Genomic DNA, 20,785 nt, shown 5'->3' on the forward strand with positions numbered 1-20,785 from the left:
GTAACCCAAATACAGATATTTAAGAAATAAATGGAGATGTGTTAGTGTGGTGCTGATCTTGGGTGTCCTGGCACTTGGCACACTGCTGCTAGAACTCTGTCTTGGTCTGGAGCCATGACTCAGCTCTACCAGGTTGAAACCCAGGCAAAAGCAGCTCAGGTCTGCCTTTAGGAGAGATTTTGGAGATACCTATATATGATGGTCATTGTGATGTACTTGCACAAAATGCATGTTGTAATTTGGGGTTATATTTCTGTGCATATTCATGGTGCAGAATTAAGATCATGTCAATTTTGGCATGTCCTGGCTCAACTGAAAGATGGAGCCACTGTATTAATTAATGTCTTTAGCTTTCTACATACATATAGTATGTACTACTGAATGCTGAGCCTGTAATTAATAGAGAACAGAAGATGACACTGTATTCAAAGAAAGAAATGTTCTGCGAAGTACAGAACTGGCAGATGAATGGCAGTGCTGCCTCAGCAGTCACAGTGCAGTCACTTGCAAAGCGGAACTCCTCTGTGGTCTGAATGCAGGGCTTGGTACTGAGTCTGCTGCTGCTGTCCAGCCCAGCTTTGATATAAAGATGCATTTTGCAGAGAGATTGCAGGGTAACTGCATTGTGAAAACGTTAATTATTTTGTTATTTACTTCTTCTAAATGGCTCTGGATTTAAAATAGCTGGGAAGGAAGCTTGTTCCTTCATTTGGAATGTTAAAAGAACACTTGATAAGTTTGTTCTGTTACTGTTTTTCTTGGTGTTTTTTGGAAGTTGTTACAGTTAGGAAAAAAAACCAAAACAGAACAGCAATTTGTGATTGTAGAGAGTTTTAAAGGTGCTGGGTTTAGCAGCCTTGACAATATTAACAGAGGTGACCAAAATCTGGAGTTGCACATTTAGGAAGAAAACAACTGTTGTGTTATATTAATTGATGTAGTTTGCTGTCATGCAGCACCACTGCAGATATAGGTGCCTTGTGATGTGATGGGCAGCCTGCAAATAGCTAATTAACTCTGATCTTTGTTAATTAGTGCAAGTAAATCTTACTATGAAGCTTTGAAGAGATCATCTGAAGTAGATGAAAGCTGAGGCTTTACTCAGTGTCAGGGCCTTGATGTTAATTATTGAGTCCTGTGACCCAGCAAAAGGAAGACTCACTGATAAGGTGGTCTTATTATAGGAACTTCTACTGTGCTGTTTGGCAATTTGCGTGAATTGTATCACCACCTCAGTTTCACTATTGCTGTACTTCAACATATAATGTAAAATAATTAGACCAAAACCTGAGGAATGGCACCCCTATTTTATGCTTAAGACACAGTTTAAATACAGTAATGAGGTTTTCTAAAGGAAAATTGAAATCTTAGGATAGTGTATTTATATTGAAATAGCATTTTTGAACACAGAAATCAATCTTTCATTACTGAAAAACCCTTGACTTTTTTTTTCCCCTGAAATTTGAGATGAATCTCTCACAATGTCAGACAGTAGACTGATCATATTTTCATTTTATCAGCCTAACTTTCTAGCTGTGGGGAGTAGTACTTTGTAAGCTAAGGTCTGAGTTGTCATTTTTTTTAACACCGTGTAATTTTCTTACTCTATGAAAGTACACATTCCAATTTTATAAATGAATAACGTTTAAAAAGTTACAACAGACTGTTTTTCAAGTGTCAGATTTCATTGATCAGAAAGACTAAAATGAAAGCTGGAACACTGTCAATCCCACATAGTCATTGTGATGGAAAACATTGATAGGTTTTGATGAATTTAAAGGTTTTAGATATTTCCCAGAAGTATAAAGTAATAAGGAGGAGGAAGACTTGAGTGCTATAATATGAACAGGAAAGACTGTAGGTCATCTGTACTGGAAACTCTTAACGATCATGGTGTTTGCTCTCTGTGACCTAGTAAATTGAAATGGAATTTTTTTTGTGAATCTACTTGTGTCTTCTTTATAGAGGCTTAATTGATGCATTCTAGACAGCAAAAGATTAGGCTTGCAGCTCTGAAGTTAAACACTTTTTGATAGTGCTTGTCTGATCAGGCTTGTTGCATTCTTTCACTAAAACAGACTGACTTTGTTAAATTAGAGATGGCCACATGAGATAGTTTTGGAGTTTCAGGGTTTTTTCAGGATTTTTGTATTCACTGCAGCTGTCAAAAGAGAAAGTTGTTCCAGAAGAGTTAGAGAATAAGAACAATTTTAATGAACTCTGATTTTTGAAAGCATTTATTTTTAAATCTATTTCAAGTAATGTCATGGTGTAATTTATGAAATTGCATTGCTGTGTAAAATGACATCTGAACCTAAGTTCTCAACACTTATTGAGGGAAGGTGAGTTAAAGGACCCAGTTGCCAGCTGTGGAATTGGTCCTAATTTTCAGATATAATAAAAAATGAATTGCATATTTTGTTAGTCTGGGAATTGGAAATATGCCATACAATCAGTGCTTGTTTCAAGATAACTTTAATCCACAGAGGCTGTTTATTCATCTTTCACCTATAAAAGATGAGGGTTTTCTTTTCAAAATAACTGTATAAAACCAATCTTTTTTGTAATATGTAAACAATATATATTTTTTATGTTGATTAATACTATGAGGCAGTGCTCATTAAGGTGGCCAGCAATAACACTTGCATAGAATAATTTTAGGTAATGTTGGTAATTAGAATTTTTTTTGCACACCGTTTATAATTTCTATCGGTTATTACAGATAAAGAGCATGACTGTAGGAATTTTTTAGATGTTAAAAAATGCTAGAGAAGTTTGCCTCCCAAGCGTGTAAAATTTGCTAAAGAAAACTGGCCTAAACTTGCTTCAGGGGAGGTTTAGATTGAATATTAGAAAAAAATTCTTCACAGAAGGGGTTGTCGAGCATTGGAACAGGCTGCCCAGGGAGGTGGTGGAGTCACCATCCCTGGGGATATTTAAAAAGCATTTAGACGAGGTTCCTAGGGACATGGTTTAGTGCTAGAGTTACGTTATGGTTGGACTTGGTGATCCTGAGGGTCTCTTCCAACCAAAATGATTTTATGATTCTATATAAGTTAATTAAGCTAGTTTGTGCATGATAGATTATAACCAATAACAAAACAGAGATCTTCCAAAATAAGGCAGTGGACTTTCCTAGTATGGTGAACAATCCAAAATAAGGCAGTGGACTTTCCTAGTATGGTGAACAATCTTGTACAGTACAGAGATGTGGAAACTCCTGCTTTATTCTTGTCATAAACTAGACTATATATTAAAATAGTGCAGCCTTAAGGAATGTCATAGAATGTGGCCCAAGTTATAGATCTGAACTGTATGTAGAAGGACAGAGAAATGCACCCAGCAAAAGCATGGTTTTGTGAATGTGTGCTTTATGTAAGTCAGCCATGGCTGTTTCCTTTCATTCCCCGCAGAAGCAGCTGAGATATGAGATGCACCATTTTCTGAGGCTGTAACGTTATCAGATCTAGGAGCTTGCAGAGTGAAGGTCATGGTTATTTCCTAATTGCTCCTGGCATTGTTTGTCCCCAGCTTGTTCCTGTGACCTGTTTGCCAGGCTGAGGAAACAGGGTAGGATGGAACAACTCCTCTGAAGTAGGATAACTGTGTCATGTGATGTGGGAGAGTAGAGTAACCATGATTAGTAGGATGACCATGTAGGTTATGAACACAGGAATAGGGTCATTTATCTGGCTCTCTGCATTGAGTGGTGAGAAAAGGAAGTTTTTAACCAGATGCCCTCCTTGGAGATACAGTCAGTTTTTAATATGCCATCCCTTACCTACCTTCTCACTGCAGTAATGAAGAAGTACCTATTTCTTCAGCTTTTTGCTCCAGTTTTGCCTGGTTTTATTTAACATGATGCTGAACTGTTTCTCCTGTACCAGTTGAAGGCACTTTGATGGGCTGCAGTTTCTCTCTGTGTAGATGCAGGCTAGACCTGGGAACATTTTACATTTCCTTAGCTATGTCCAAACTAAAAGTTTTACAGCGAAATGTCCTCATTGACTTGATGCCAAAACCAGTGAGCTAATTCCTGGACACTGTTTGGTAGTCGGTGTTCCAGTGATCATTCCCAAAAGGCTGTTTCTGTGAGGCCACTCTGTTTTGCAGACTAGGGGAGTTTACCACCCTAGACACATGTCATTTTGCTGACCTCAGTTCCCTGGAATATACTCATGGATGTGTTCAGTTTACTGTTACAGATGTATCTGAAAAGTTCGTTGTAAAGGAACCATTTTGGCAAAATAATTATGATGTGAAATTCTTTCACACTTGATGACAGTGAACAGGTAATCACTAGCAACTTCATCTGGTTATGCGGCAGACAACTTGGTGGGCATGGGTGAAACTGCTCATGTGTGCTAAATTATATAGGCAGCAGTGCATATAGACTGCTGTTCTTCTAACCTACGTGAATGCCGTTGTCCTCTCAGCTCTCTGACTCTGTTTGCTAATACCTTGCAATTCTGCAAATGCTTATAAAATATGTGCAGCTAATAATTTTATTTTCTTCCTTTTTTGGAAATCATAGTATCTATTGCTGCATTTTCATTTGCTCATTTTAGCTCAAGTTTTCCCTCTTTGGTTTTCATATGGTTATCAGAATTCATGCATCCCAATTCACATGAGCATAGAAATACTGATTTCTGAGATACGTACAGATATTTTCTTTTTAATTAACCTGTGAAAGATCTGTTTCAAATACGTTAGACTTTAGGTACAAATAATATTTTGAAAACTCTTTAAGATAATTTCTTTTACAATATGAAACTTGTGACCATGCTAAACAGCCTCTAAACCCAAAAGAATGAATGCACATAGATATTTGCTTTATTGTTTCTTATTTATAGGAATACAAGTAGCAGTAGGGCTTGAGCTCCTCTGTACTTTCACATAAGCACTAGGGTTCTGTCCAAGTACTGTCACTGCCTTGGCTGTAAAAGCAGCTGCTGGCTTGGACTCTAAAAAGGACCATTGTGAGTAAACTGGTTTTTGTGCAAGTGTTATATAAGCAAGAGTTAAGTCTTTGGTGTAATATATCACCAGTTAGAAGTAAACAGTCTGATTTCAGTGCTAGACACTGCCTTAAGGCAGAAGAAATTACACTGTCATGCAGAGGATATGTAACTGCTGCTATTTTGGTGTTTGATTTCTTCATTGTCACATAGTTGAAAGCTATCCAGGAGAGGAAGAAGTATAAACTGACAAGGGAAAAAAATGACCAGCTTATGGAGGATATAGAAGTAAGGAATAGTATATATACTTAAGAGTCATTTGTACTACTTGCGGCTTGCATATATGTATCGGCTCATTCTTAGTGAAAGTATTGGCTCCCAAGAATAAAATGCTTCCAAAATTGGCAAGTATTAAAGACTTAAAGGGTTAAATGCTGATGAAATGTTTTAGTAAACAATTATGGAGTTGGTTATCATCTGGCTGACAGAACTGCACTTCACCCTGTTAAAAACATGTATTTTAGTAATAGGTATGGCTTTTAATGTACAACAATAATCATGAATTTTGAAGAAAATTCCTGGAAGTATCCAACATGAGAAGAAGGCTTGTTATTAATAGCATATGAAAATATGTGGACACCACCTGTGTCATGGTGTGTTCCTGCAAAAGAGTCAAGGCTTTTTAGTCTCAAATGTGTAAGTTGGAGATATGCAATTTATTAACAGGTTCTTTAAAATATAGTGCTGCTATTGCTAATGAATGAACCAATGGCTAAGAAACTTCTGGGAACATATCCATAACAAGTTCTGAAAAGCCTAGGAGATATTAGCACAAAAAATATGTAATCGAAGCCTTCAGAAAGTATTGAAAAAATCCTGGTAATACTTTCCAATAAATCTCACTTGGGGAGGGAAATATCTCTGACCTACCCAAGAATGAAGTATGTTTGTATGCAATAGTATTCAAGATCACCTTGCGTATCTTGCCCAGACGCTTTCAAACATCTCAGTGCCAGGACAATAAGCACCTGCATTCTTGCATACAAATTGACCCCACATTAGGGAGTTTGCTAAGAGCAATTTGTGAGGAATGAGTAAGAGAGCTTAATATATACAGCTTAGGTACACAGAAATACATAGAATGTCCTGAGTTGGAAGGGACCCAAAAGGATTGTCGAGTCCAATTCCTGCTTTTTGATATAAAGCTCAAGAATTCCAACCTTTAAAATTATAGCAGGACAAGTACTAGGATCTTACTGTAAGAAGTTGTCTTGGATTGGGAAGGTGACACAAAAAATGTGTTCTTCAAGCTATTTTGCTATAGCTGTGTGGAAACGTTTTTATTTCCTTTTTTTTTTTTTTTAAAATTGTTTCCAAAATACAGATTAGAAATAAATCCAGTAGTTCTGCAAAGGAACTGAAAACCCTTCCCTTCTAACTGGGGTGGAAAGCCAAGAAGCTGGCTGGGGTAAGGGGAAGACATGTAATGACAGACTTATGGTCTTTCCTAAAGAGAAGTTGTTCAGGATCTGTGGCAACTGCTGGCTGAAGCTGGCATTCTTCTCAGTGCCACAGCTCCCTGTGCCAGGTTGCTGTGTTAAAATCACATTAGAAAAACCTGCTGCTTTACTTAAGAGCAATATGGGGAGGTGAATAGGTAGATCACCAGAGTTTATTCCACCTTAAAGTGCATGCCTTTTATGTTACCAGAAATCTTGATTATTACCAATGAAAATATTTTCCTAAGAAGCAGATTTTTGGCTGTGAAATCTTTAGGCAGATAGATACTTTATTATTTACCAGTAATTATTATTTAATCATGTAACTTAGTCATCAACTTTTGGTCATAATTTCTCCCTTCAGTACGATAGCCAGTTATCCCGTATAATCAAAAAGGTTTAGTCAATGTGAATGAATCCCATTCTGATTTTTCCCAAAGCTCTTACTTCTTAAGTGTATCTAAGTCAGAGTTCTGTATTTTTCCTTTAAATCACATACTAATTTGAAATGTGCTGAAGAATTCATTGCCTGCTATTCTATGTTTTGTTAATGGCAGACACATGCTGTATCATTCTGATAGTTTTACAACGATTGCTAAATTCTTTCTCTGCAACTCAGAAGATATTTTGCAGCAAACAGATGTAACTCCAATCTGCTATCATATGGTTATTGTTTTTAAGCCATAAAAAGAATGGGCTATATCTTCCAGTCATGCTAGTGTTTTATCTGACACCTTGGCTCTCTGGAAAGAGGAAAAACAGAGGATAACTTCCTTAGCCTGTCAGATTTGGACCATGGTTTTTGTTTTGATTTTGCATCTCATGCTGTCTGAGAATATTTTTATCTACAGTTTGACCACAGCTTAATAAAGTGGTAAAACTTGTACTGGATTTGTTCGACCAGTGTCTGAGAATGCTACTTTCCTAATATCTATTTAGAAATTACTCATTTCTATGTAGTTATTATTTCTATTTAACCAAAATGGAGAGTGTCCAGAGGAGGTCCACAAATTGGGTGAAGGGTTTGGAGAGGAAGCCGTATGAGGAGTGACTAAAGTCACTGGGTTTGTTCAACCTGGAGGAAACCGAGGGGAGACCTCACGGTGGGTGCAGCTTCCTCACAAGGGGAGGAGGAGGAGCAGCTGCTGATCTTTAGGTGCTCTTTAGTGACCAATGACAGAACCCGAATGAATGTCAGGAAGATGTGCCAGGGGAGGTTTAGGTTGGACATTAGGAAAAGGTTCTTCACCTAGAGGGTGGTGGAGCACTGGAACAGGCTCCCCAGGGAGGTGTCACAGCCCCAAGCCTGAGAGTGTTCAAGAAGAGACTGGACAACGTCCTCAGACACATGGTGTGAACTGTGGGGTTGTCATATGGAGGTACGGGGATTGAACTTGATGATCTTTGTGCGTCCCGTCCAACTCAGGACATTATATGATTCTGTTATTCTGTGAAATTTTCTAATGAGGTTGTGTATTTCTGTCGTAGAATATGAATATTTATTGACCTAGCTGGAAAAAAAAATATGTATAATATATATATATATATATATATATCAATGTGTATATAAATGCTTTATAAAAAACCATAGTTCTAAGGCCTTCAGCATGAACATGCCATGAAACAAGCTACATTGGTCTAGCTATAAGCCTTGTCAAGCACTGTCCTTCATAATCATTTAGCATGTTATAATATTCAACATGCTGGTGGTGTATCCCAGCAAATGTTTTTTTCTTTACTTTTCCATAATTATTCTGTCATTTAAATTAAGTCACCATTTTGTGTGAATCCAGACTTCTAGCTTCAGCCTGAAGCAAAGATTTATAAATACTTTTGTATCAAATTACAAATTTTTACTAAAGATTACAAATGTGTCACTGAGCTGCATTCAGTTCTACTTAAAAAGGAAAACAAAAGATGGTAGACAGGTTTTGTAATGGCTAAATAAATATGTGCATAGTGTTATGGTATATTTAGGTTATGGCAAGCTTTATCAAGTAGGTTGGATAATCCAGTACAAGAAAAGTACATGTACAAGTTGTATGGATACCTGTTTTAATCCCTTTGTTTCCTCACAAATGGTGATATCCTCTTTCAGGTATACCTTAGTTTGTTCCAGTAGCTGTCCTGTTTTAGGCTGAGAAACCAGAGCATCAACAAAGTGGCTAAGAGGACATCTCAGTTGTGGACCTTTTTTCCAACATATTTATTTTTTCAGGCTACCATTTAAACAGGAAAACACTTCTAGTGTCATTACAAAAAATAAATCCATACTATGTAATAGTATGAAATAACACTTGGGAAATTCCTCATCTTATACCAAACCCGCTGCAAAAATCTCAAGCGTGTCCCCCCCATTTTACAGGCAACTTGACAGTATTTTTCACTTGGCATAATTATGAGGGTGGAGTTCTTTTAAAATCATGATGAATGCATTCAACTGTTGTTTTGGAAATTTAGTGGTCACTCTGTTTCAGCAGCCAGAAACAGAACAACCTATATGATGACTGAAATTATTTCTTTTGCAGCATTAAGGTGAAGTATCAGTTTTCAGTTCCAGTTATTAATATGTATTTGTATACATTATAAAAACTACAAAGTACATTGAGTTGTAAAGTCCATTTTAAAAATGCTAAGTGTAAAATGGGAAGTCCTGTACACTTCAGCAAAATTCTCAGTAGAAAAAAGAAAACAAAACAAAAAAATGCTGATTTAGATAAATTCCAGGACAAACTGAGCTAGAACACTCCATGTTCAGGTCTCCGTCCTTCTGAGAATGGAGTGTTTCAGTTTAAGTCCATGCATCTAATCTCTCAGAGTAAAACAGCTCTTATGTGGAGCTCTGGAGTTTACAGTTTTCAAGGTCCAAATTCAGGGAGTATATTTATTCCTGAATCTGTGTTCTGTAGTGATCACACTTAAAGAGTATAATTGACCATATGACAAATCCACAGTATCTTGAAAAACTTTGCAAAGCGGCTGCAAAACATATTCAAATTACTGTATTTCTGGCCCGCACTGCTTGGAAAAAGAACTTTGTGTGTCTAAAGATGTGTCTTCACAGCATATGAGTTGGGTTTGGGTGTTGTTAAAATAAAAGTTCCTAAATAGTACTGAAAGATCTGTCATAGTTGATTATTTCACTATTTTTCATTACTAGTTTAGGGGATTTCAAGTTTTTCCTGTTGTGTTGTTCTAGTAAGGTTTCTTCTTATGTATGCAGAATCAAACGTGTGACAGCCTGTCTGGGGCACTGCACATTGCACAATGGGAGCAAGGCCTTTCTGAGCATGCAGATAAACAGTAGCTTTTGAAGAAGTATAATGTGATGACACTTAGGTTTTTAGCTCTTCCACAGAAATAGCCAGCAGCAGTATTGTGGGATCATGTCTGGTGTTTTCAGAGGGAACTTCCACTTTTCTCCATCATATTCATTCATCCTCACAGTAAAAACTACTGGTAGAATGTTCAGCCCCTCACCTCCTTTTTTTCTATTTATACTAGATGACAGCTAGCGTCTTTACTGCCAAGAGTTGTGTCTATTGTAAGATAACTGTGAATTGGTAAGAAGGGGCAGAATTGTAGAAAACTGAAGATAACAGATCTTAGATTTTATGCCTTTGTTTGGTCTGGGAGTAGGATATTGGCTGCAGGATATTTGACTTAGAAGACTATGTAGTGTCAGGATGGGTAGATAAAGACAATATAATGCTGTAGTTACCTAAGTAAGAGAAAATGGATTGACGAGAGGCTTGTGCAGTCGGTGCACAGGTTACTGTTAGAATTATAGAGTCATTTTGGTTGAGAGAGACACTTAAGATCATTGAGACCAACTATAACCTAAATCTAGCATTAAACAAAGTCACTAAGAACCTCATCTATAAGTCTTTTAAACACCTCCAGAGTTGGTGATTTAACGACTTCCCTGGCCAACCTGTTCCAATGCCTGACAACCGTTTATGTGAAGAAATTTTTTCTAATGTCCGGTCTGAACCTTCCTTGCACAATTTGAGACCATTTTGCCTCATCCTATCGCTTGTTACTTGGGAGAGGAGACCAACACCCTCCACGCTACAACCTCCTTTCAGGCAGTTGCAGACAGCGATAAGGTCTCCCCTCAGCCTCCTTTTCTCCAGGCTGAACAGCCCCAGCTCCCTCAACTGCTCCTCATCAGACTGGTGCTCCAGGCCCTTCACCAGCTTCATCAGCCTCCTCTGAACTCTCTCCAGCACCTCAATGTCCTTCTTGTAGTGAGGGTCCCAAAACTGAACCCAGGATTCAAGGTGGGGCCTCACCAGCATCGAGTACAGGGGGAAAGTCACTTCTCTAGTCCTGCTGGTCACACTATTATTGATACAAACCAGGATGCTGTTGGCCTTTATGGCCACCTGGGCACACTGCTGGCTCATGTTTAGCCACTGTCAGTCAACATCTCCAGATCCCTCTGTGCCAGGCAGCTTTCCAGCCACTCTTCCCCAAGCATGTAGCACTGCCTGGGGTTGTTGTGACCCAAGTGCAGGTCACTTGGCCTTTTTGGACTTCATATAATTGGCCTCACCCAATGATCCAGCTGGTCCCGATCCCTCTGTATTGCCTGCCTTCCCTCCAGCAGATCAACACTCCTACCCAACTTGGTGTCATCTGCAGACTTACTGAGGGTTCGCTCAATCCCCTCATCTAGATCATTGACAAAGAGATTAAACAGAACTGGCCCAAATACTGAGCCCTGGGGAACACCACTCATGACCGGCCACCAGCTGGATTTGGTTCCGTTCACCACAACTCTTTGGGCCCGACCATCCAGCCAGTTCTTTATCCATCGCAGAACATACCCATCCAGGCCATGAGCTGCAGTTTCCCCAGGAGAATGCTGTGGGAATATGGTGTCAAACGCTTTGCTGAAGTCTAGGCAGATAACATCCACAACCTTTCTCTCATCCACTAAGCAGGTCACCTTGTCATACAAGAAGATGAGGCTGGTCAAGCAGGACCTGCCTTTCATAAACTCATGTTGACTGGATCACTTGGTTGTCTTGTATGTGCTGCATGATTTGCACTCAGGATGATCTGTTGCCACGGGGCACAATCGTTTGTGAATATCCATCCCTTTTACCTGTGCTTAGTTTGGACTTTTATTTGAAACTAGACTTTTAAAATTTATTGGCTGGCTGATGCTGAAGATCCTGATGGCAATATCTCAGAGACCATTAAGCTCCTACACATGTTGTGGAAACAGGCAGCTGGGTGGAGAAAAATCAATCCCACAGGAGACCTTTGTAAGGAGAGGGCTGCAGCATGAGATGCCAGTGGTCAGAGCTGTAGGGAGGTCCTCAATCTGTGCACATGTGATATGCTGCAGGAGACTTGCCTTATAACTCTCACAAGAAGAGCTTGGGTTGTTTGCTTTTGTATGGCTGGGGTTTTTTTCATAAATAACTTGCACGAAAATATGCTGTTGACATGTTTGTTTAATAATGGTTTGCAACTTTTCCTCCCGCAACCATCCCCTAAAAAGTAGTTCGTGCAAACAGTTTTCATACCTTTATTCTCCCATCAAACGTATTTGGCCTGGGCTGTTATAATAGTTAAAAATGTAAAAACCAGAGTAGTCTCTTTCAAAGCCTGGAGTGTTGCTCTTGTTGACCTTGGCAAAAAAGGATGTGCTTTGAAACTTAGTAAGAGGAGGATTTTTTTCATTAACCTTTTTATTGCTCACTACAGGTGTTTCTAGACACAGCCCTTGAGGTCCCGGGTCCTAGGATGGTAGGAAAGAGGAGGAGGTAGACAGTCTCTATAACAGGAGGAGGACACTGCGTTCCCCAGATGCCACATTTGGGTGAGGAGAGGGCAGAACCGCTGCCTGGCTGCATCTCTCCCTTTCATTTTTGTGTTTGCCTACCTTTTTCAAAAGTCTCTTGCTCCTGTTGATTTTTTCACAGTTTTAATAACCTGTGGCATGCTACAGGAATTCATCCCAAATACTCCTTGTTTATTGCTGTACAAGCCTGGATAAAAAACACCTTGTGGAAATCCAAGCTTAATCCTGGCAAAAGTGGGGAGGTTTCTTCAGCAAAAACAAAAATGAAAACTTAAATACTGTAATTAAAATGAACTGGATACAGAATTGAAAGGGTTTATAAAAACTTCCCCGTCTTGCAGTATAACTAGTAATAGAGTAAGTACAATACTCCTTCAGATAAATAAGGAGTAGCAATAGTAAGGGAGTAATGTTTTTATTCTTTTACTCTGTATAAGACTCTGTGTACAATCTTTCTTCCTTTGAAGGTTGATTTTAGAAGTTGAAGGCCATCCAGTAAAAACTGGTTGATTTTGGACTTAACATATTGTATTATTGTGTAATTACTTTTACTGGCTGTACTGCTTGCACTGAGTTGGTTAGTTGGTGTCTATTGCCTCCAATTTGGAAATACCTCCAGATCTTTCTGCTGCAGTGTGAGGGTTTTTTTACAATGAGCTGGGACATACCTTAGCTGTCAGAATGAGAATAAATGCAAAATTAAAGTGTATTTGATAGAAGAACTGGGTGACAGGAGCTTCCTCTTGGTACTTAAAAATGAAAAGCAGTGTGTTCTTATAGTTGTTTGACAATTTGATGTATTACCAATTTATAAGTTCTAAAAGGATTTGGCAATTAGAATAACGTCTGTATATTTAATGTGTTATGTTAGGCTGAAGAACTGGACATTCAAACATGTGCATGAATTAGGTTGGCTGTTTCTGGACCTTCAGCTGGAGAAGGGCAGGGATGGGGTTATTTACTTCATCTGGTCCCCTCATCAGTCATTGCAGGTGCCTCTCTCTGTAGTTCCCATGCTGAAGCAGAACAGTCTTACCCTTTTGCTCACACTGGCAGTTCCTTTTCCAGTGTGGGTAAATAGAAAGCAGGGTCTTGCTTTTTGATCTATATTAAGCCTCTCTTCCTAGAACTTGGCAGTTAGTCTATAAAATTAACACAGGAGTTGGGAAAAATACTTCTGTTAACAGAATGCAGTTTGTTTATTCATACATGTGAGAGGCAAGACAACTCTGTAGGTAATAGCCAATACTCTATTTTTCTTGTTTTCTTGGTGACTTATCTATTTCCTGTTGTCGGCATTTGTATCACAGGGTGCCTAGGAATACATTATCCTGCTAGTTAAGTGAAAGGGCCTGATTTCTGTTATTACTTTTTTTTTTTTAAATCAAATTCAATTCTGAATTCAGTGTTACGATCTCAGGCAGCATATTGGTGGTTATTGGCCTTTGACACTTGTGTTAGCTTTTATAGTGCCTGTGTAAGAAAACAGCAAGGTGATTTAGCAACCTTGGAAATGCTCTGGGTTGCTGGTATTTCAAGATGTTGTACCTTTTTCTTGACACTAAGTTTCCATGCAAAAATACATGCATTAACAGATTCTATATATGTCTCATTTGCACTTTTTGTTAGTGGCTTGATAGCTAGAATGTTATACTTCCAAAGTGCAGTATCGCAACATTTTCAAGATTTTTGAAGTCTGAAATACCATTCAGTTTTGAGGATATTTGTCTGAAATGTGCAACAATTTCTTCCTCATCTTCCTGAAACAGAAGAATGGAAGGGCTGCTGTTTAGGATGATGTCCGTTCACAGTTTACATTTAGAGCTATTACGCTGTTTTTCTTCAGTCAGTATTTTTACTTTTCTTATACATATGCTCTGTCTGGCAACAAATAGCAGTCTCAGACCCTGTTGACTAGTGGAATGCTCTGATTACTGAGTACATTATGGTCCCAGGTGGGAGAGGATGGATTGACAGGCTGAAAGTATCGAAAAAAATAATAATAATTAAAAAAAATCTGAAGACTCAAACTGCTGGGAAATACGTTTTGGCCAAAAGAAATGTAGGGCATGACTGTATCTTTGCTTTGTACATAATCTAGACTGCATGAAAACTATCAAAAGAAATACAAAACCTTTCCAAAATATTATGAGTGGATAAAGCTTTCACTTTGGGAAAAACACGAGGGAGAGAGCAAGTTACGAGACAAACATTCATTGGGCCCCATTGTGTGCTGGTGGAAAACCTCTGTGGATCACACCACAGACTGTTGTGTCAGTCTGGGAGCAGAACTGAATATTTTGCTCCCCATAAGTATTTTCTGTAAATACATTTTACTATATTAGTTTTGAATCTGTTTCTGTGTATGTGAGTTGATCATAGAGGTCCATGCTTGGCATTTACTACAGGTAATTTATAAAACTTATGTTACAATAATGTTGGAAGATGGCAAGAGCAGGAGATCATATAATTTTTGACCTTAATAAAATTGAAACTAATGAAAACAAAGTATTTCTAATCTTAAAGAGTATTTGCTAGTTCATTTTATAAACTGTTTGTTTTATTCCTTATTGAATATTAAGTTGAGTGAATTTTGGAAATGTATTTTAAATAGTGGCTCCAGACTTGTTGGTATTCACAGTAGACACATCTAAACATAATTAATCCCCTTTTGGCAAATACCATATTCTGTAGTTGAGCTAAAGATACCCTTTGCTTTAGAGCCTTAGGGATTACACCTGAATTTCATTAAGGAAGTCTAACTAATATCCAGAGGAATTTTCTCATGTAGAATTGCTTCGGACTGGTTAGGACAAGATGGGATGCAGCTCCCCCCGAATCAGTTGTATTGTTTGCTTTTTGTAAGAATAAAATTGTATTGAGATGAACAGGATATTGTCTGTGAATAATTCAGAGAGTGAAGACAGTTCTATTGTGCTGGAGTTGCATTGTCAAGGCACGATATGTTTTATAAGCTTTTTTTAAAAATAAAATTGTCAGATTTTAAATTAATACAAAGAGTTGATTTACAATACAGGATGTTGGGAAATAGATTAATTATAAGAACACCAGTTAAAGCTTAGTCTGCTTAGGTGACTGAAAATTCATAGGGTTTATCCAGTGGTCATGTTATGCTCCATTTATCTCCCAGAGAAACACTTTGATACAATAGGCTCTTCTCCACAGATTATTTGATTACTATCTGTTTATCCCCAGGATAGGTCTTTGCTTCTTTCATCACCTGTTTCTGTATAGAAAAAGATGATGTGAAAGATGTGAAAATGCTTAAGGCTTCTATTCTGTTACATTTTGTTGTGGTGCGGCATTTTTTTGGTTGGTTGGTTTTTGGTTTTGTTATTTTTTATTTAGGGAGAGAAAGTCATGGTGGTCTTGGGAAAAAGGAAAAACTAATTTACCTGCTGCTGTACATAACAGAGCCCACTTTAAGACCTGAGTTATGTATGACAGGTGTTAAAGAGTATTACCTGTGCTTAATGTCATGCCAAATTAGAAACATGAGAGGAAATTTTTGTCTTATCTGAAACTAAATGCTTGATACAGATTTTGAAGTATTTGTTATTTATCTTAAGTGATGCATTTTTGCTTTGTGCCATATAAAATCTCTGTCCTGGGATTTTACATTTTAGATTTGAAAAGCTGTCAAAGACCAATAGATCAGCCTGGACCTTGCTGGAGATCAGTCCAAAGCTTCAGTTCTCTTGATGCTTTCTCACAACCTAGTTCTACACACTATAGGAAAATGTCTGTCTTTGTCTCAGTTTCCTCTTGAAAATTGAGTTCCAAAACGGCTAAAGCTCACTCACTAAGCATTAAATTACCTCGACTTGAAACTTCTAAACAAGGTTCTTTTCTGGGAACACTTACTCCCAGTGTTTGTCAATTTGTTATAGCTTGGACTAGACACAACTCTAGGATGATGTTATCAGTTGTGCAAATGTGTTTCTGCAGGCAAGACCTTTAAAAGTTTACAAAAGAATTCCAGGTTTGTTTAAGGTTCTACCTAGGTCAAATCAAGGCTTATACAGAGAAAACATTTTTTTGAAAATCTTGGATTTCTGCTGGCTTGGCCAACAGTTCCAGACTGTCATGCAATAATTAATTTCCTGCTGTCATGCTGATTGCTTCTGTAACTAAATGGGATTTTTTTTTTCTTCCTCTGAATTAAAATGTCTTGCAAAAGTGTATGTGGCAAGTAATAAAAGTTTATGTAATTAAGAGCTCAATTGTATAAAGTGAGATGGTGATAGTCTCCTGAAGGCTTGGATGGGCCCTGTTTATGTCTAGGACTGTACACAATGTTTCAGAGGAGCTCTATACAGTTAGTTGCTCTAAGTTGTTATCTTGATAGATGGATTTATTACCAGTAAAACAAGTTCACATTATAAGTCCTTCCCGTTTAAACAACTTCTGGCATTTTTACAAATGCCTTATCAGAACTGTAGAACAGGGATTTTACAAGATGAAACTCATAAGGGTTTTGCAGCTGATAAGTGACTATTGTAAGGGAGTTTTGCTGTTGTTTTACCATGGAGATGATGTCTGAATTTTTCAGGGGAAGTGCAGATTTGCTGTACTTTTGGTAGGTCTTTCAATATAAATTATTTCTGGTTTGAAATATTCTTATTTACTTCCAGCTACTTCTATTTACTTCTCTTCCTGCAAAAGAAAGGTAGAAAGTAAGAAGGAGTCAAGCAAGTTATAAGCCGTTGAAAATTGTTGTAGTCTGCCTAGCTTTTGCTTTGTACAATGTGTTCCTGGCTTACTGCCAAAATTGCTAAGCATTATTAGCACAACACTTGAACCATCTTAGCATCTTGCGTCAGTATGACACACACAATTTAAACTCCAGACAGGACGCAGATAAAATAGCGGTGGCTGTGGCTGCAGCTGCTTTCCTCCTTCTAAATACCCTTTGGCCCAGACAAAGGTGTCCTGGGGCAGGTAATCAGAAAAGCATGAGATCAGGTGTCATGTCTGCTGATTGATGTTAATAATCTGTGCTTTCATAATCACTCATTACTGAGGAAGGAATTCTGACCTACCCAAGGCTACGCTGCTGTGAATCCTCTCCAGCGTCGTCCTTCCTCTGAAGATGCCTGAACACATTTTGAAGCCTGGCCCTTAAACTAGGAATAGAACCCAAAACAGTGGTTTCTCACCCTATTTTGCACCATGCATTGCTCCCACTGAAATCAACTGCCTTTTGGTAATTGTGGAATTCAGTGTAACCAAATAAAGTAAAACTGAGATGTTCTGGCATTCTAACTGTATGATAGTAAAGTAGATTCTCTGTGGGTTAGCCACAGTGTGTCAGGCAAATTACATGATTATGCTTCCTGTATTGGTCTGACCTGCACAGGGGTGAGAGGGGTGAGAGACATGGAGAACTCATTCTGTAGATGCTGCCCAGTTGCATGGAATCAAGGAGGCATCTTTAAAAAAAATGAGATCTGATGTGTGTAATTACTTTACTATCTTAATGGCAATTAAGAAGGCAATATGCAGACTGCGTAAGCAGCCTTATCTCATGTTTTCCTCACTTTTGAGTGTTTGCTTCTACAACCTTATTGAAATTTCAGGAGCTGAGGACGATAACTGGTGTGGAGTTGTCAGGTTAACATATGGAGGGACTTTATTGCTAATGATTGCAGATTAGATATTAGAGAAAGAGCTTTAAATTTGTTTCAAACAGTGAGACAGATACAACCTTCTGGCAGCTGATTTGATCCACAATCAATATATTTTATTAAAATATGGACAGCAAAGAAGGAATGTTCAAGCTAGCTTGGACTCAGAAGCAGTAATGGGCTCTTGGAAAGGGTTATTATGTTAAAGGCAGAGTAAGCCTGGCAATGCCACTTCAGACTCTGATGTGAATCATGGAATCATAGAATGTCCTGATTTGGAAGGGACCCAGAAGGATCATTAAGTCCAACTCCTGTCCCTCCATATGACAACCCCACAGTCCACACCATGTGTCTGAGGGCATTGTCCAGTCTCCTCTTGAACACTGTCAGGTTTGGGGCTGTGACACCTCTCTGGGGAGCCTGTTCCAGTGCTCCACCACCCTCTGGGGGAAGAATCTTTTCCTAATGTCCAAACTAAACCTCCCCTGGCACATCTTCCTGACATTCCCTCGGGTCACCAGAGAGAAGAGATCAGCGCCTGCCCCTCCTCCTCCCCTTGTGAGGAAGCTGCAGCCGCCATGAGGTCTCCCCTGAGTCTCCTCTTTTCCAGGCTAAACAAACCCAGTGACTTTAGCCACTCCTCATACCTCTTGCTCTCTAAACTGTGCATGTGTTCATTGATGGAGGACATGCTAGCTGGCTAGTTTGGGTTTGTGTGGCAGATCAGAAGAATAATCATTTTGTCATTGAGTGTGACTCCTTATTTTTTTCTTTTTTTTTTTTTTCTTTTTTTCCCCCACAACTCCTGTAACCAGGTCATAAAGAGCCTTGTGATGATGTCCAGAACACTTCTTTTATTTTATGCAGTGCTCCATTTGTTGTCATGTTGGGAACATTGTTCTAATAAATGGTTTTACATTGCCTTTTTTTTTTTTTGCCTTACCACCCCCTGACACTGAATAATTCATTTCTGGCAGACCTGCTTTTTGTGTGCTCAGACTTGGGTTTGCACGTGCCTAAATAACAATTATGTGCCAGTTCCTCATGATTTTGTTTATGGATAAGGGAAAAACTGATTGTATTGCTTTTTTAAATGTATGTGGCATTATCTTCAAAATATATCTGAAACACTGATAGCCATTGCAATTCCATGTTAGCAGTTTTGAACTTGTAATTAACTGAAATAAAGTAATTTTTACGTAATGTTGATAATGTTAACAGGTAAGGATTAGACAGAGTATCATCTGACAAATGAGGGTTATTTAGTGATATGTTTGGTGACTTTAGCTAGAGGTAGCTGCCTGACAGAATTTCTTATACTTTTGAAAAGGGACAGACATCGTGTTTACCCATTCACTAGATCTTCATTTGATAAAGTGTGAAATTACATTTTGTTTTGCTTTATTTTCTCCTTGGAGTCTACAGTTTGCTGTTTTCTGTCTTAAAATTATTGGACACCTCTTTCCTGTGGATGTAGCTGCACAGTTGCACATGTTTTCTGTCATTGTAGGACAGATTGAGTGCACAGTGTTAGGTTTTGGATTAGCAACGTAACTACTGTATCAGAACCAGTAATGTATTCTTATGAAGGTGAAGAAAAAGAATGATTTTGAGTCATCACCTAGAATTTATGTAGATGTTTTTGGAGTTCTAAACACTTAATTTCCTAGATTGATAGAGCAATTTTCTGAATGTTTGTTGTTTAAAAAAAACACACAAAAAGCTGGGGAACTTTATTTTTAACATAGATGAAAAATGTCCTTGTATGCAGGAAAGATAATAGGGAAAATCTTTAGAACAGGCCAGAGGAATGCTCAGACTTTCACATTTTCTGTACAAAAAAGCTTGATGAAAGCTTGTCGATATACACCAGGCCATATAAAGATGAGCAGTATATAAGAGTTTAGAGGACTTGGAATGCACAGTACCTGGATATACCCACAATGTTTTTTCCAAAAGACTGAAGCATTGTGCTTGATGATGTAATGTTAGGAAATACGCCAAGAGAGGTATCACTTAGGGCTTGTCTACATGGAGAAATAACCCAAAATAGCTCTCAAGGAATAGCTCGTCTACAGTAGTTCTCTGAGAGGATGTTAAGAGTGCCTTTTTTAGTTCACTTTGAAAGTGGGTTAAGTTAAACCACAGAAAAGCTTTCAGTAAGAGTGTCGGTAGGGAAGTTTGGATGGAGTAGCTGTAGTATTTCCAGGTTTTCACAATCCCTTCCGCACATAGACAAGCCTCTAGAAAAGTTTTCACCATTTCTAGGAGAATTTTCCTTTTGAGTTTGTGACAGCACATGGCTTCCAAACCCCTTTAAACTCTTTTTATAAAGTAATAAAGAGACAAATTAAGGCTCTCAAAAATAACATAAATGTAACTTAATGCTGGGCATGACGCATTAAATATGCTATACGAACACTGATTCTAAATTTCTACCTCATCTTTGACAGCAGAATACAGGGAAACCAATTGAACCTGTACAACATTGGAGACCATAGAACTTCCATATTTTTGGCACAGAGGAGGCCAAAACTTTTGCAAGCTGGGTTGAAAATCAGATTCTGGTATCCTTCAGCCTTTAAGGCTGAATCTGAATAACAAAGGAAAACATATAGTGAACAGTCATAAAAAGTAGTCTAGTATATTTTAGCACCTAAGAATAGTGTTGTTGAATGTTTAATGCTCAGAAAGAAGTGGGTGCTCAGCAGTGTCTCACCAGAAGAACTGAAACTGTGAACACTATGCAATTCAATTTCTCATCCTTGTTGCAACAGGTCCTTCTGATATTCAAAAATGTAATTCTGTAAATGCTTCAAAAATAGTGTTTACCACTCCCATCAAAGAGGCTGTGTTAGGTAG

General features: G+C 38.2%; 1 protein-coding gene across 5 annotated transcripts in view; it reads left to right on the forward strand.

Moving 5' to 3' along the window:
• Nucleotides 1–20,785, forward strand: part of ARL15 (ARF like GTPase 15) — a 230,005-nt gene that overhangs the window by 128,636 nt on the left and 80,584 nt on the right. Inside the window, exon 7 of one of the 5 annotated variants that reach the window (XR_011736435.1) lies at nucleotides 12,179–12,293. The exons of the other annotated variants lie outside the window; for them this stretch is intronic. The gene's annotated coding sequence lies outside the window, so the exon portion shown is untranslated. The remainder of the gene's footprint in view (nucleotides 1–12,178; nucleotides 12,294–20,785) is intronic. 5 annotated transcript variants of the gene reach the window in all.

This window comes from Patagioenas fasciata, chromosome Z (assembly GCF_037038585.1).
Source record: "Patagioenas fasciata isolate bPatFas1 chromosome Z, bPatFas1.hap1, whole genome shotgun sequence".
Classification (NCBI taxonomy): Eukaryota; Metazoa; Chordata; class Aves; order Columbiformes; family Columbidae; genus Patagioenas; species Patagioenas fasciata.